Below are 15,448 nucleotides of genomic sequence, written 5' to 3' on the forward strand. Positions count from 1 at the left end.
CCAGATAATTTTTTGTATTTTTAGTAGAGACAACTTTCACCATACTCATCAGGCTGGTCTTGAACTCCTGACCTCATGTTATCCACCCACCTCAGCCTCCCAAAGTGCTGGGATTACAGGTGTGAGCCACTGTTCCTAGCCCCCCCCTTTTTTTTTTTTTTTTTTGAGTCAGGGTCTCATTATGTTGCCTAAGCTGAACTGCAGTGATGGGATCATGGCTCACTGCAGCCTCCTCCCAGGCTGAAGGAATCCTCCCGTCTCAGCCTCCCGTTTATTGGACTACGGTCATGTGCCACCACGCCTGGCTAATTTTTTTTGTGTTTTTTGTAGAGATGGGTTTTGCCATGTTGCCCAGGCTTGTCTTGAACCCCTAGGCTCAAGCATTCCACTGCTTCAGCCTCCCAAATTGCTGGGATTACGACGTGAGCCACCACACCTGGCCGTGGAGGTGGAACTTCTTTTGTAGTAAGTAGAAGAGTCAGAGTTTCTACCCAGGGTTGAGTGTTTCTAAGTCCCACTCTTTTCTTTAGTTTTAAGAAAGTTGTAAAACATTTTAATCACCCAAAGAAGCACAGTATACATAGACATCATATTCACATATAATTGAAGTCTTCCATTTATTTCCTCTCTCTCAGAGAGGGGCACCATGCCTCTTAGGGTCTACATCAGCCCCATGCATGACTTGCGCTATCGCTCCATGTAAATGTACCTGTGGACATGTGATTGCAGTGTTAGTCATTTTTAACTTTTATTTGTGTAAATAAAATTATCTGAGACAGGTCTCAATCAATTTAGAAGTTTATTTTGCTAAGGTTAAGGACATGCCTGTGACATAGCTGCAGGAAGTCCTAAAAACATGTGCCTAAGGTGGTCAGGCTACAGCTTGGTTTTATTCATTTTAGGGAGACATAAAACATCAATTAATACACGTGCTGTACACTGGTTTGGTCTGGAAAGGCAGGACAACTTGAAGAGGTGGGGAGGGAGGAGGGCTTCCAGGTTATAGGTGGATTCAAAGATTTCTTGATTGGCAGTTGGTTGAAAGAGTTTATCTAAGGACCTAGAATCAATAGAAAGGCGTATCTGGGTTAAGATGGGGGTTGTGGAGACCAAGTGTTTTATCATGCAAATGAAGCCTCCAGGTGGCAGGCTTCGGAAAGAATAGATAGTAAATGTCTCTTATCAGATTTAAAAAGATGCCAGACTCAGTTAATTCTCTTCTGTATCAGGAAAAAGACCTAGAAAAGAAAGGGAAAAATCTACATTTTTCTTATAAGAGACGGCTTTGCAGGGCCATTTCCTTGTACGGTCTGCTGTCATGCTGGTTCCTTATTGCTACAGTCTGCTTTGTCTGTCTTAAGGCCTCTGTTTTAATGTTAAATGCTGGTCAGCTGTGCCTGAATTTTAGAGGGAGGAGGGTGTAATGAGGCTCTCTGACCCCCACTTCCTATTATGGCCTGAACTCAGCAATGCCCTTGGCAGACAGCAGGGGTTCATTCAATTGGTTGGAAGGTTTAGAACTTTATTTTTGGTTTACAGTTGGTATCAGACTGTGACTTACTCTTTGTTCCTTCTGTAACTTGTTTTTTACTCAACTTTTCTGACTTAGATATTTGCCCATGCTTCTGTGTCTAGTTCTAGTTCATTTATCAACTGCTGAATCATGTTTTATTATTTGATAAGCCACATTTTATTGATTCATTTTCTGGTTGATGTGCATTCTGGTTATTTCCAATTTTCCAGTATTACAAATGGTGCTGCAATGAACATGCTTATATGTGTCTCTGTATACACATTTGAGAATATCTCTAGAGTGGGATTTCTGGGTCACAGAGCACAAACATCTTCAATTTCATTGATTATTACTGAACTGCATGCCAAAATGGCCGCATCAATCCACACTTCTCTTATCCACATGAGAGTTTTCATTTCTCTGCATGCTCATCACTGCACAGCATTGTTAGAATTTTACATTTTGCTGATTTGATGGTGTAAAATGGCATATCATTGTTGTTTCCCGCATTTCTTTCCTCCACTTTCTTTAATGAATTCAGAAGAAGAGCTGCCACAACCTGCAAAGATGATGCCTCTGTGTGCTGATTTGTTTTCTAGGAAGGGAGAAGGATGAGCACCGGGTGTAGGTTTTACTGAACAGCCGTGTGGGTTTTTGCTCTGTACCATGGATGCTTGTGGTGCACAGCACCCAGTACTGCCGACCTCCCCTCCTATGCTGGAAGAATTTCCTGTATCATGTGTCCTGTCTCCCTAGATAGAAACCAGAAATCCACTTCACTAGCCACCCAAGGAACAGGATTTTAGGCAGAGCTTATGACCTGCAAGCCGACATACCCACATAAAACAAATTTGGTACACGAAGCATGAGGTGCTGTATTGTATGGCTGTAGTTTGGAAAAGGGATAGAGACATCTACTTTCCAAAGGCCGTAGAGGTGGAGCTCCTGAAGGTGGCGTCCTGGAGCCTTGCTCAGCCATGATAGCTGCTGTGACGGTGTGCTCCCTGCAGCAGTCTAGAATGCAACTGTGCACTGTTCCAGAAGGCAAGCCTTCTTCCCTGACCCTCTTAGATGTTCTCTGAGCTGTCCTTTATTCAGTGCCTTTCTGCTTAAACTAGAGTAGATTTTGTTCGTGACCAAAAACCGCATCCAAACTCTCCATTATTGAGGTCCTTATATTTGCCAGTGTTTCCCACACTAATCTCTAAGTATGTCTTACAGATAAGAGCAGATACAACGGATGTCTCTCCACCCCTCCTCCAGACTAGAACCTACACGGTACCTCATTCTTCATGTTCCAAATTTCTTTTATGTCATATGTCAGCTTTCCAGATCTTGTGGAGTACTTATTAGAGATCAGTGTGGGAAACACCGGCAAATATAAAGACATCAAAGAGTGAGCGTTTGGATGGGGTTCTTGGTCACAAACAACAGAATCCACTCCAGTTTAAGCAGAAGGACATTGAATAGTACTCCACAAAGCAGATATTATTAGACATTTTAGAGATGAGGAAACCAAGACACCAAAGAGTAACTTGCCCAAGGCCACGTGGCTAGTGAGTGGTGGAGCTGGGTTTGAACTCAACCCGAACTGACTGCAGAGCCCAGCAGAGGGAGCATACCTCCTCCTACCTCTGGTTGCTCGCCTGCACCTCACTGCTTTTTCTATTTCATAGCACTTATCACAGCCCAGGATTATCTTATTTATTTGCTTACTTGTTTTCTATCTCTTGGTATTAACGTATCAGTTACATAGAGAGAAAAGACCAGTCCTTGTTCACAATTGTACCTCCAGCCTTGGTATCGTACTTAGCACAGTAGGCAATCAGTAAATATTTATTGGATGAGTAAATGAATTGATTTACTATGGATTTCTTTGGGGGAGATAATCCTACTTAGCATTTCTGTTAAACTCAAAAATATGTTCGGTACTTTTTAGCATGTGCTTTTTTTCATTCAATAATAACAGAGTATGATGTCTTAGGCCTCTTAGAATCTGAAGCTGTATCTAATGCCTGTTTTTCCTGTATTTCCTAGATATTTAAAGTCCTTCCAATGTCTGTTCAAAAGTGCTGTAATGCTTGTCCCTGGGGTCTGCGTTCCCACAGCCCAGGTAGTTTCAGCGTCTCTGGGGCCAATGACAGCCCCGTGGCAGAGCTGGACAGGAGTAAAGCCACTCAGTCGATAGTTGTTTTACTCTTCACTAACTGCATGTCTTCCAAAGTCCCGTTCTAGACCGAACCTCGGACCTTGAATTTGGATAAGTTATGGAGCCAGAATAATCTCAGCTTTTCACCTGTGGGAGATTCGGAGCCAAATGGCCTCCTGAATCCATCGAGCACTTGGCAGGCATCTCTCACCTTGCACCCATTTGTTTCTAATCCCTTCATTTCAGTTCAAACCCCCAAACCTCTAACCCTTATATCCTTTCCTGTAAATTCTCTGTTCTATATTCTTTTGGACCAGTGTTTAATGATCACTGTTTTACAAATAAATAAAGACCAAAAATGTCTTTGTGCCCAATTCCTCCTCCAACAAATTCCTTGAAGATGACCAGTTTGAGTTGTTTCTTCTCTTTCTCTTTTGTTCTTTCTTGCTCATTCTTAAGGTCCAGAGTAGAGAATTGTTGATTAGTTTCCAGAATAACCAGGATTGTAAGACCCAGCTCTATATCTCTCCTCTTCAGTCCGCCCATACAGGCAAATCCTGACACTGGAATACATTTAATGGGTAGAGAGAACTTTGGGAGAAAAGTGCCACGAAAAAAGCAAAGAAATCCTGACTAAACTGTTACATGGCAGACTACCTGCTGCAATGGAAAGAATGCACACTTGTGGAATACATTTCAGTGTATGAGGAATCCCTCATACACTAATATACTATACTATACTAACACACACTGCACACAAACCACACATATTCCATACACACACCTTTGAATCCCAGTTCCTCCACTTACTGGCTATGTGACCTCAGACAAGTTGCCTATTCTTAACCTGTTTAAGATTCAGTTTCCTCATTTGGAAACAATCCTTGTGGGATTGCGATGCAGTTTAGAGATAATGTGTATAAATTACACAAAGAGCAGGCACTGTTCTTACCAAAAGCCACGTCAGAGCCTGACCTGGGGCACCCTCCATTCCTGGCTCACTGCCCTGCCCAACACATACATATATACACACATACACCTCACACACAAACACACCCCTCACACGCATACACACTGCACACACACCACGCATATTCCATACACACATCATACACACCACACACCTCACATACAAACACAACACTATACCACACACGTACACACAGCATACACACCACACACACACCTCACACACAAACACAACACTATACCATACAAACACATACACATAAACACTGCACAGACACCACACACATTCCATACACATACCATGCACACTGCACATACAGCACACACAAACACATACCTCATACACTAATATACCACACTAACACACACTGCACACAAACCACACATATTCCATACACACACCATACATGACACACACACCTCACACACAAACACAACACTATACCACACACATACTGCACACACACCATATATTCACCACACACACATACTATACACACATACCTGCCACACCACACACACACCCCACGCACAAATACAACACTATACCCATGTGTATAGTGAACCAGTATACCATGGAAGACATACACATAAACATACAATACTACACACACACCACATACATTCCATACACATACCATACACACCACACATACACCACACACACTTCACACACAAATACATACCACACAAACATATACATATCACACACACACCAGACACAGCACACACACTATGCACACTTACCAGACACATGTAAGCCCCACCCCACACACATACCCCACACACAAACACAACTCTATACCCTACAAACACATATGCATACACTCTGCACACATACCACACATACACCACACACACTGTCACACACCATACACACCACACACATGATACTACATACCACACACACATCCCCCACACCCCGTACACACAACTTACAAACAAAACACTATACCACACACATACACCCTGCACATATCACACACAGACCACACACATGCCATACACATGCAACACACATGCATGATATACACATACCATACACACAACATACACCACACTCACGCACATACACACACCACATGTACACACATGCACACACACCACACAATCCACACACCCACATACAAATGCACATACACACACATGCCACACACATATGCAACAGTAAACACAAACATAAACACACCACACACATACATACTGCACTCATACCACACCCACATATACTACATATATACTACACATAAACACATAGCACACATACAATACACCATGCACAAACACACACTATACCCCATAAGCACATACACCATACACACTGCACACATGTACAAACACCACACACATACACACATACCACACATACACACTGCAAAAATATACACACATGAACATATACACACATACATTATACATATATCACAGACCACACACACAACGTGACACGAGACAAACACAAACATATAGCTTGTAACACACACACGCACACACACTTTAGGCCCTTTTTCATCCTCCCCGTTGACCTAGTGATAATGGAGAATCTCTGCTATGCTTTAAGAGCTTAAAGGCCATGTTGATTTCACTTAGAGAAAAAAGGATGAAATTTCACCATTCCACTGGTTAGGCTCAAGGAAGTAAATGGAGAGAAAGAACTACGTTACAATTTGGGGAGAGGTTAAAAAAAGGCTAATAAACTTTGGGAGGCTGAGGTGGGCAGATCGTGAGATCAGGAGATCAAGACCATCCCAGCCAACAAAGTGAAACCCCATCTCTACTAAAAATACAAAAATTTGCCAGGTGTGGTAGCTTGTGCCTGTAATCCCAGCTACTTGGGAGTCTGATGCAGGAGAATCTCTTGAACCTGGGAGTCGGAAGTTGCAGTGAGCTGAGATCATGCCATTGCACTCCAGCCTGGCAACAGAGTGAGACTCGTCTCAAAAAAAAAAAAAAGGCTAATAAAAAACCCATCAACTTTTTGGTTGTAGTTCTGGCAAAGGATCTTGGGGAAGAGCAGGTCAAAACTATTGATTTAGGGTGATGATTTGTCTCCTCTTTTCATGGTTACAGTCAGCTCCTGTTTTCCCTGCATGGGCTTCCTGGGAGAGAGAAGTACACACTAGCAGCTTCACCTTCAAATTGCATGAGCATTATTTTCTTCAGAATGCCTTGAGCGTATATTGTGTGATGATGGAGCAACTCTTGGGATGTGTCAAAGCTGACAGCCATCTGCCCTGGTTAAGTCCCACGAGCTTTGGGAAACTAGCAACTTGTTTAGATTTATATTGAATTATGCTTTTGGACCAGTCACTAACCAGGCAACTTAAAAGATACGCAGTCTTTTTATTTTATTACCTATAATAATTTTGTTACATGTAATGATCCTTGGGGTGGAGGCAAGATGAACCAGATGTGGGAAGTAAGAAGGTTCCTTTTTAAAGTTTCTTTTCTTGTTAAAGAATAAGTGTGCTAATAACTTTGTTAAGCCCTATCCTATGTAGCTGTTAAACATGCCATGCTTACAGATACGTAGTACATTCTACGTCCTTGTACTTTAACCAAGGTATCTGTTCTGGACGTGCTCACAGGTATGTCCCAGCTCTCCATTGCCTTTACGTGTTTAGAAAAATTTTAAGTTATTAGCCAATCCGGTTTTAGTTTAAATTGTGAGGTCTGGCTCCAGCCAATGGAGATCCAACACAGCAATAAGGATAAGTCCAAATGCGTAAGGATAAATTTGTGTGTTTTCCTTTGTTCATTGTACTCTCTGGCATGGTGGCTAGTGAGGGTACCCTTCCTGCAGTCCAGGAAGTAAAAATGGCATTGCTGAAAGATCCTTTGTCTCAGTGCTAACTTTTCTTTGTGGCACTGAACATCTATTTCCAACACTGGAGCACACCCTTTTCCAAGGGGAGAATTTAATTTCTTGAGTACTACTTAGTCTTGGCCACAAGACCTTACCACATTCTCTTAAGACAGCTACACGAATTAGACGCTGTTATTCTCTCTGTTTTGCAGATGAAAAAACGAGTCAAGTAGCCTCCTCGGGTACTGAGGGTAATGCTGCTAAAAATGGTAGAGTCAGAACTCAAACGGAGGCAGTCAAACTCCAGAACCTGTGCTCCCACCTACCGAGGTATGAAGATGCTATCCAGCACAGTGAGACTGGGGCTTACTGTCGTCAAGGTGCAAGATCAAAGTCATGTCAGAAGAAATAAGCTTCCTCAGAGGACACTGAGTGCTTTCTATATGGAAAATTAATGTTCAGGTTGGAGAAACATGAACATTAATTCCTAGATAAAGCAGTGAGAAAATCAGCTGTGAGGCTTGCTGGTGGGAATAAGCTGGGGTCTGGGCTCCATATCTGCTCTCCCTCCCAGTGCCTGAGTGATTCCTGTTGGGCTTATTTGGTGCTTTGGCTGGAAAAAGACAGTCCCAACCCTTGTTGGATGTTTGGCATTCCTGGCCCTGCGACGCTAAATGCCAATAGTGTGCCCCAGTCACTGTGGCTGTCCCCAAAGCCCCTCCATTTGCAAATCTTCCCATTCTACTTGGGAACCAACCAGAAGGCATGAGATGCTAGAGTCAGAAGCAGGTGGGAAGGGAGGGACAGCACCCCTCCTCTGTGTTTGTGGAAAGGGGTGGAGTTTCCACTGTAAAGAGAACGGCTGGGTGGGGCACCGGAAGAAGGGGTCTTCGTGGAAGGGGTAGAGACTGAGAAAGAGCGAGACTCAGGTCTGGGGAAAGGAAGCTCTGTTTGAAGGCTCAAGCTTGGGAAGCCTCTCCTTTGTAAGTTGAAGTGATAGTCAACCTGCTTTCTCATGGCCTGCTGCTCTCAGAAATTATAGTCTGATCTGGGCTTGACCTGGGAAAGGTCCAGTAGGCAGAAAGTACAGTGGGAAGGGACCACCGTGGTTCTGAAACACACTGCAGCAGCTCCAGCCAAGGGACTGGAGGCAGCCCTTTTCACCCAGAAGGGCTCTGTGGGCCTGCTGTGGCGCAGAGGACACCTCCAAGAGCGGGATGTGGTTGAGCTGCAACAGTGGCACGAGGGATTTAGGAAGGTCCTCCATTTGGGAGGGCATTTCGGAGAGAAAGCCACATTCAATATTGAGTTATATACAGTGCAGTGTGAGCTTATCAGGCTGATTCAAACCCCTAACCTTGTCTAGGATATACCAGGGGAAGTTGACCATGGAGGTGCTATGCAAACCTGTGTCTTTTCTCATGTAAATTTTAAAGAAAATCAGTCATTCCTCAAGAGAGAAGGCAGGTGTGGGCCCACATGGTATGGTGGGGTGGTGGATGGACCTAGTAAGCCTGCTGCTCCCAAGCCACAGTAAGAAACCGGCTGTGGTGATTGGGCAGGTCAGGCACCTTCGCACAGCCTGCTGCTCGGGTGGCATAGGGCAGCTATGGGCTGGTAGTGACGCCCTGGATATGAAACCCAGGAGTGTATGCGGGAACCACAGCTGACCTTCTTAAGGAGGTGCTGCAGGGAAGGAGAGCACCAGGGACAGAGCCATAAAGGAGGGAACGCGGATTGGAGGAGCCAGGAGTAAGAGCGGTGCACAGCTGAAAGCAGGGGATGCACTGGCCCCACTGAACAGCAGCTTAGAAGCCCTGCGGGTAAACAGCCATGGCTGGGCCCTAGGGCGGGAGATACTGCATTTACCTTTGCATAAATTCATGAAGGAGTTACATGTTTTTAACTGAAAACAATAGGAGGCCCAGTGGAAACAAAGAAACTTAGAAATGCAGGCTTTTTAGGATTGGTTGCTCGCCTGAAATGCCTAAGAGCATAGAAGACACTCGGATGCTCCCGGTGGTGAAAGTATCTACTGGATGGGGATTTACGAGGGCCAAGGCAGTGGAGGATTGTGCGGGGAGGGATCCCTGGGGAAAAGTCAGCTGAGGGTACACCTGTCCTCCCTCTTACTATACCAGGCACCTTCTTCAAGTTTGAGTCTCTAAGTTATTTCTTAAACCCAACCTAACCGAAATTCGGTCCCCAGACAGTCCAAACATTTGAACACTCTGCTCCAGAACTCTGTCTTTACTTCTCATCTCCATCTCTACCCACTGCCCTGGTGACTTGGGTGATCTTTTCTGGTCTCACAGCTTTGATTACCTTCTATCTGCTAAGGTCTCCCAAGTTATATCTTCAGGCTGGATCTACTTGACAGCTCACTAGATGTCCACTGGATTTCTCAAACTTGACACATCCAAATGGAAACCTCTGATCTTCTCCCAAAACCTCCACATGACTTGCAGCGCTCCCCATCTCAGCTGACGGCCATGCTGTGACCTGTCGGTCAGTCATCCTCGATTCCTCTTTCTCACACCTATTTAACACATCGGCACGCCCTACTGATGCTTCCTTCAACATCTCACTTGGGCTCCTAGCACTTCTCACCACGTCCGCTGCTCCTCTCCTGGTCCACGTTGCCGTCAGCCACCACGTAAATATGGCCATGGCCTCCCAACTGTGTTCTCCATCTCCCAGTTTGCCCCTTGCAGGCTAACCTCAACATAGGTGCTGGAGTGGTCCAATTAAACTATAAATCAGATCATATCACCCAAACCCTCCTATTCCCCATTTCACTCAAGGTAAAACCCAAAGTCCTCACAGTGGCATCACATGCTCTGCCTGCTTATCCGACTCCTGTCATTCACGTTGCTCCAGCTATATTCCTGTCTCTCCCACATACTGTGGGGGCCCCTGAGGGCCCATGCACTGGAGGCTCCTCTGCCTAGAATGCATCTTCTTACATATCTGCATGGCTCTCTCCCTCACCTTTAAAAAATCTTTGCTGAAACATCGTCTTTTTAGCCAGGCCCATCCTGACTGCCCTAGAGAGCAAACAGATCTTCCCGGATCACTAATACTGCTTATCCTCTTTACCTTACTGTATGTTTTCCACAGCAGTTGCCACCAGTATGTAACATACCAAACCGTGTATTTATTTCATACATTTAGCTTCTTTCCCCTCACAGGGACATACGCTCCATGAGAGCAGAGATTTTTGTCTGACTTGTCCAGTGATGTAGCTCTAGAATTTAAAAGAGTGCCAGTAGGAGCTTAATACAGATTGTTGAATGAAATAGTTCCCTTCAGTTGGAATTCCTTGGGGGAAAGGAGCTATAGGGAACTCACCGAAGTGCTTTCTGGTGCCTCTCACGTTTCTACTTGCTAGCCCTTCTTTTAGTATGATTGCTTTCCATTTAATCTTTGGGCAGCCATGGCATCTGAGATTCTAAGTGCCCTCCACACAGCCTTGCCTGTTTTCTCTGCTTTTCTGATTAGGTTGTGCTGATCTAGTGAACCGCCCTTTGGAGCTCACCTTAGCCACTCTGGAACCCTGGAATAGTATCTCAGCATGGCCTTTCTGGGCCTCCTGAATCTCTACCCAATCCCTGACCCAGCAGTTCATGAAACTGAATCCCTTCTATCCCTGAGTGGGACTCCAAGTGCCCGTTCCTAGTTCTCCTAGAGTGTGGCTCTGCTTTTTTTCCTCCTGAGCAAGAAGCTTGGAAACAGGGAGGTAAAGACATGGATGAGGAATAGGGAGTGCATTTGAGGACACTTAAATACAACCAGGCAAGAAAGTTAAAGAATTTCTTCAAGGCTGGGGATGAGAATTGCTGTGTGTTCATTTAATGAAAATGACACAGAAGAGCCAGTGTTAAGACAAAAAATAATTCAGAGATTCTAAAAGTTAGAATTTATCAGTATGTTGAGAATTCTTTAAAATTCTAATAAGCTTTCAACATTTGTGCTGTTTGCTGGGCTTAAAGAAACACAGGAAACAAAGAACAAGAATTGCCTCTTAGGTAGGACAATGATGTCTAATGCATCTGTTTCCCTTACTACATTCTATTTCCATTTCATTCTGAGATCTGACTAAATTTGAAGGTTGCCCTTGGGTTTTCAACACTGCAGGGGATGATTTAAATCTAAATAATAATAAAAAGCCACTGCTTTTATTGGACTTTTATTTTATAAGTTGATGGAAACATTTCATATACACATTAGGTTTTGTAACCCAATCTTGGTCCTTGCTGGGTCCCGGAGGGGCTGTGTTACTACTTGGGAGTTCCCTTGTGTTTGCATTATCCCTCCAAGGCAGAAGGAGAAATGCTTTCACTGAAGTTAGAATAGCATTTTATTTGAAATAATTCTCATTCAAGGCGAGACACACACATTCCAAGTGCACACACAGTCTCCCTCATGTAGGCTGCATCATAAAATCACAGAGTTCTGGAATTGAAGGGACCTTAGAGATCATCTGTTCTAACACCAGCGTGTTACCTATGAGAAAGCTCTGCCAGAGCTTTGAGGTTACATACCTCATCCAAAGCCACAGGCATCTAGTGAAAGAGACAGACTACAATTCAGATTCCCTGACTCAAGTCTAATTTTCTTTCTGCCACACCATATTGACTCCAAAATAAGGTAATGTATATAAAATCACTTTGAAAACTGAGATGCATTACACAGGTATTGAGTGTGGAGAGGGAGAATTATAACGAGCTTGCTTTCTTCAGAGGTGAGCATGACTTGCTCAGGTCTCTTCCCAGATAAAGTAAGTTCATGGTGTGTGAATCATGACCCATATTTCTAATTAGGTTTCTGGCTATGGCCTCCAGAAAATGAGCATCAAAGGGGTCAAACCAAAAGACAGTCTTCATTCAAGTCTCTCTAGTGTATAGCTCATCTTTTTTTCTTTCTTCTCACCCTGTCTACCTCCCTCTAGTGTCCACCTTTAGTTACTGCATGTGTGCCCTGCAGAAAGGCTGTATGCCTGCTACACTATCCACCATGTTCACTATTATTTGTTCAAATTACCCTCCTATTTCTTGATATCAGCAGCTGTCATCAAGAGCAAATTAGGATGCTTTTTATATCAACAGGAATAAGTGACTAATATAAATACTTGGATATTAAGAAAAGTCTTTAAAACAGTTTTGTGATTGGAATGATAACACATTCAGTTTGGTTATTAAATTGTCTTTAATAGACTTAATTCACATAAGAAGTCCTTATAACTAATTGAAATGTTTTAATTACAAACAGATATAATTATTCTTAAGGTAGAAGGCCTATTTAACTAACACATTCATTAAAAAAATTAATTACTTTAACTACTTAGAATGCTGTCAGTTCCTAAATATTATTGCAAATTACTTGAAGGATTAAAATTTTATTTTGGTACTACTAATAGATTAATTTATTAAGTCTTATAGTAATTATGAATAATGTTTAATTAGTCCTATGTTGCCTTCTCTAATATATAGACATATCTATATATCTATATTTATCCCTCAGTTATTGTAATGCATTCCCTTGAAAGAAACACATCTAACTTCATACTCTAACTAGGACCCTTGTTAATGTGTAAAATATTGACAAGAACACTCACAACTCATTGGTAGGAGACTCTTTGGTAGCATTGCCTAAATGCTCTGAATCAAGTAAAACAAATAGGCTGCTAACAAAGCCTGTAAACTCTGGGTCCCATTTCCTGATCTGAAAAGATCCATTCAAAAGTCTGAATGATATTTACAAGAAAGAGCCTTCCACCATGTTCCCAGCTCTTTTCAGCCTGTGACAAATAGGTCAGTGTGCACAGTGAGAAGGGGAACCATGCATGGCTCTCCTGCCTCGTTTCTTGAGTTGGCTCTACCTCCCGCCTTGATCCTTCACTTGTCCTTCCCCACACTCCTCGTTGCCTGGAGATGAACACACGCCACCACGCACACCCGTGCACACGCACGGGCATACATGCACTCTGAAGGTCAAAAGGCAAGATGTCGTCCAGCTGGATGGCTGTGGCTGGGTCTCAGAGGTGCACAGCTGGGAGCGCCATGCTTGCTGCTTTACTTGCCGCTCAGCAACGGGGGAATGCTTTGCTGACAGACTCCCACTGCTTCTTCCCCTCTTGAGAAACTGTTACACAACACAGGGATAAAAATGAAGCTACAAATAAAAACGCTTACAGGTTTAAATAGAAAGTAAATCCTATTTGAACATTACAAAAGTATGCTCCAAAAATCTCAGTGACACAAATTGCTGGAGTGCTTTATTGCCAGGTGAATGAAATGACCGGGTGCCTGAGATCTGAATGGGCCTTGTCAGGGGTGCTTTGGGAGGAGTTTCACTGAACCCCTGAGGTAGGAAGCTGGGGTGATTATTGTTTCCACTGCCTCTACTTTTTCCTTTACCTTCTTCTGGTGACAGACCTCTCCTTCCTCCCTGTAGGAGTGCATGTGTGACCCAGAAGAGACCAGTCACAGCTGCTCATATCCAGCCACAGGGGTGAGTCAAGGGACAGACAGAAGGCATGGCAGAGTCCTTCCCTGAGACTGTGCTTCTCCATGAGTCTGACATGTTATCTTCCAGCCGCCTCTGTTGCTGCTTTATAGCTTCGAATCTGCTTTTCCTGTTCCTTTGATTCTGCATTCAATCTTCCCACCACCAGAAGTTTTATCTTCTCCCAAAGAGGCAGGGGTCTGTAAGGGCAGAAGTCCAGATCTCCGATCACCAAGGAAGCAGCCTTTCAAGGATGTGCAGACCAAGGGAAGAGGCAGGAGTGGCTGCGTAAGAAAGAATGCCCCCAAGTCAGGACCACTTGCACCCATATTCTTCATTTGCAGCTTAGGATTTTCTCCCCTTTTTGGCATAAGCTAACTTGAATAGAGTTTGTTACTTGCAAGTGAAATAACTTTAATACAGAAATGACTCCAGAATTTAGGTTGGAAGACACATTAGTGAGGCAGGGTTTGCAAGTGACAAAATTCTACCTTCAATTAGCCTAAGCATAAAAAATAAAGGATTGGCTTGTGGAACAAAAATGTATTTTAGGTTCCCCTGGATTTGAGCACTCAAACGATATCTTCAGGATCCCATTGAAGGCATTCAGAAAATGCCAGCCTCAAATATGCCACTGTCATGTGCTGATGACTTTGAAGTGAGGGCACTTAGGGCACAGTGATGCAGGCAGAGCCTTTCTCTGAGCTCCCTTATCTGACTGAAGGCGGATCCTCCAAAAGGAACTCAATTGTCATCAATCCCCTCCTGGGAATCTTCTCAACTGGGGAAGATTAACTCGTTTCACAGGAAAGAAGAGGAGAGGTTGGCACCAGCCCAGGCAGATTGTTACCTCTGTTCTTGAGACACTATTTGTTACTGGAGAGACTTGTATCTGCACAACAAGACAGCCTTTATTCAGCACACATTTCTTCCCCTCATGGTCCCATAACTTGTATCCCCACCACCCCCAGAAGCCCTAAGCCCCTATTCCTTTCTGTAACTCAGGGTCCTGCAGAAGCTTCAATCACCTGGCTCGGCTTCAAGGTTTATTCTGCAGGACTCCCGTGCATGTGTACATAATTAAATGTGGCTTATCTCCTGTTATGCTGTCTTATGTCAATTTAATTCATAGCCCAGCCAACGAGTCGAGAAGGGTGGAAAGAAGCCACTTTTCACTCCCCTGTACCACTTTTTCCCCAACCCTCTGCTCTGTCTTCCCCAGTGTTCATAGCCTGGGTGTTACTGTATTCCAGGGTGACTCTCACTGCTCGTGGTAAATATCCCCCACCTTGCACCCCACCCCACTTGAGGAACTTCAAGCTTGCAAGGTTCTTAGTTCCCACAAAGCAGAAGGAAAATGGGAAAATGCCCCTCCCTCCCACATCACCCCCAGTGAACTAAACACTGAGTCCAGAGGTATCGGTGCTCCACTCGGTCAGACTTGCTCTGGGCCTGACCTGGAGGTGGAGCTACTTTCTCTCTGCACAAGCAGGATTTTTGCCAT

The 15,448-nt window shown here is 44.0% G+C and overlaps 1 long non-coding RNA gene across 1 annotated transcript; it reads left to right on the forward strand.

Annotated features, from left to right (window-relative positions):
- Positions 1-11,630: 11,630 nt before the first annotated feature.
- LOC144577426 (uncharacterized) lies at positions 11,631-15,048 on the forward strand. Its single transcript, XR_013521270.1, has 2 exons — positions 11,631-12,087; positions 13,894-15,048. It is a non-coding gene; the product is annotated as an uncharacterized LOC144577426 (long non-coding RNA).
- Positions 15,049-15,448: the final 400 nt, after the last annotated feature.

This window comes from Callithrix jacchus, chromosome 8 (assembly GCF_049354715.1).
Source record: "Callithrix jacchus isolate 240 chromosome 8, calJac240_pri, whole genome shotgun sequence".
Taxonomy (NCBI): Eukaryota; Metazoa; Chordata; class Mammalia; order Primates; family Cebidae; genus Callithrix; species Callithrix jacchus.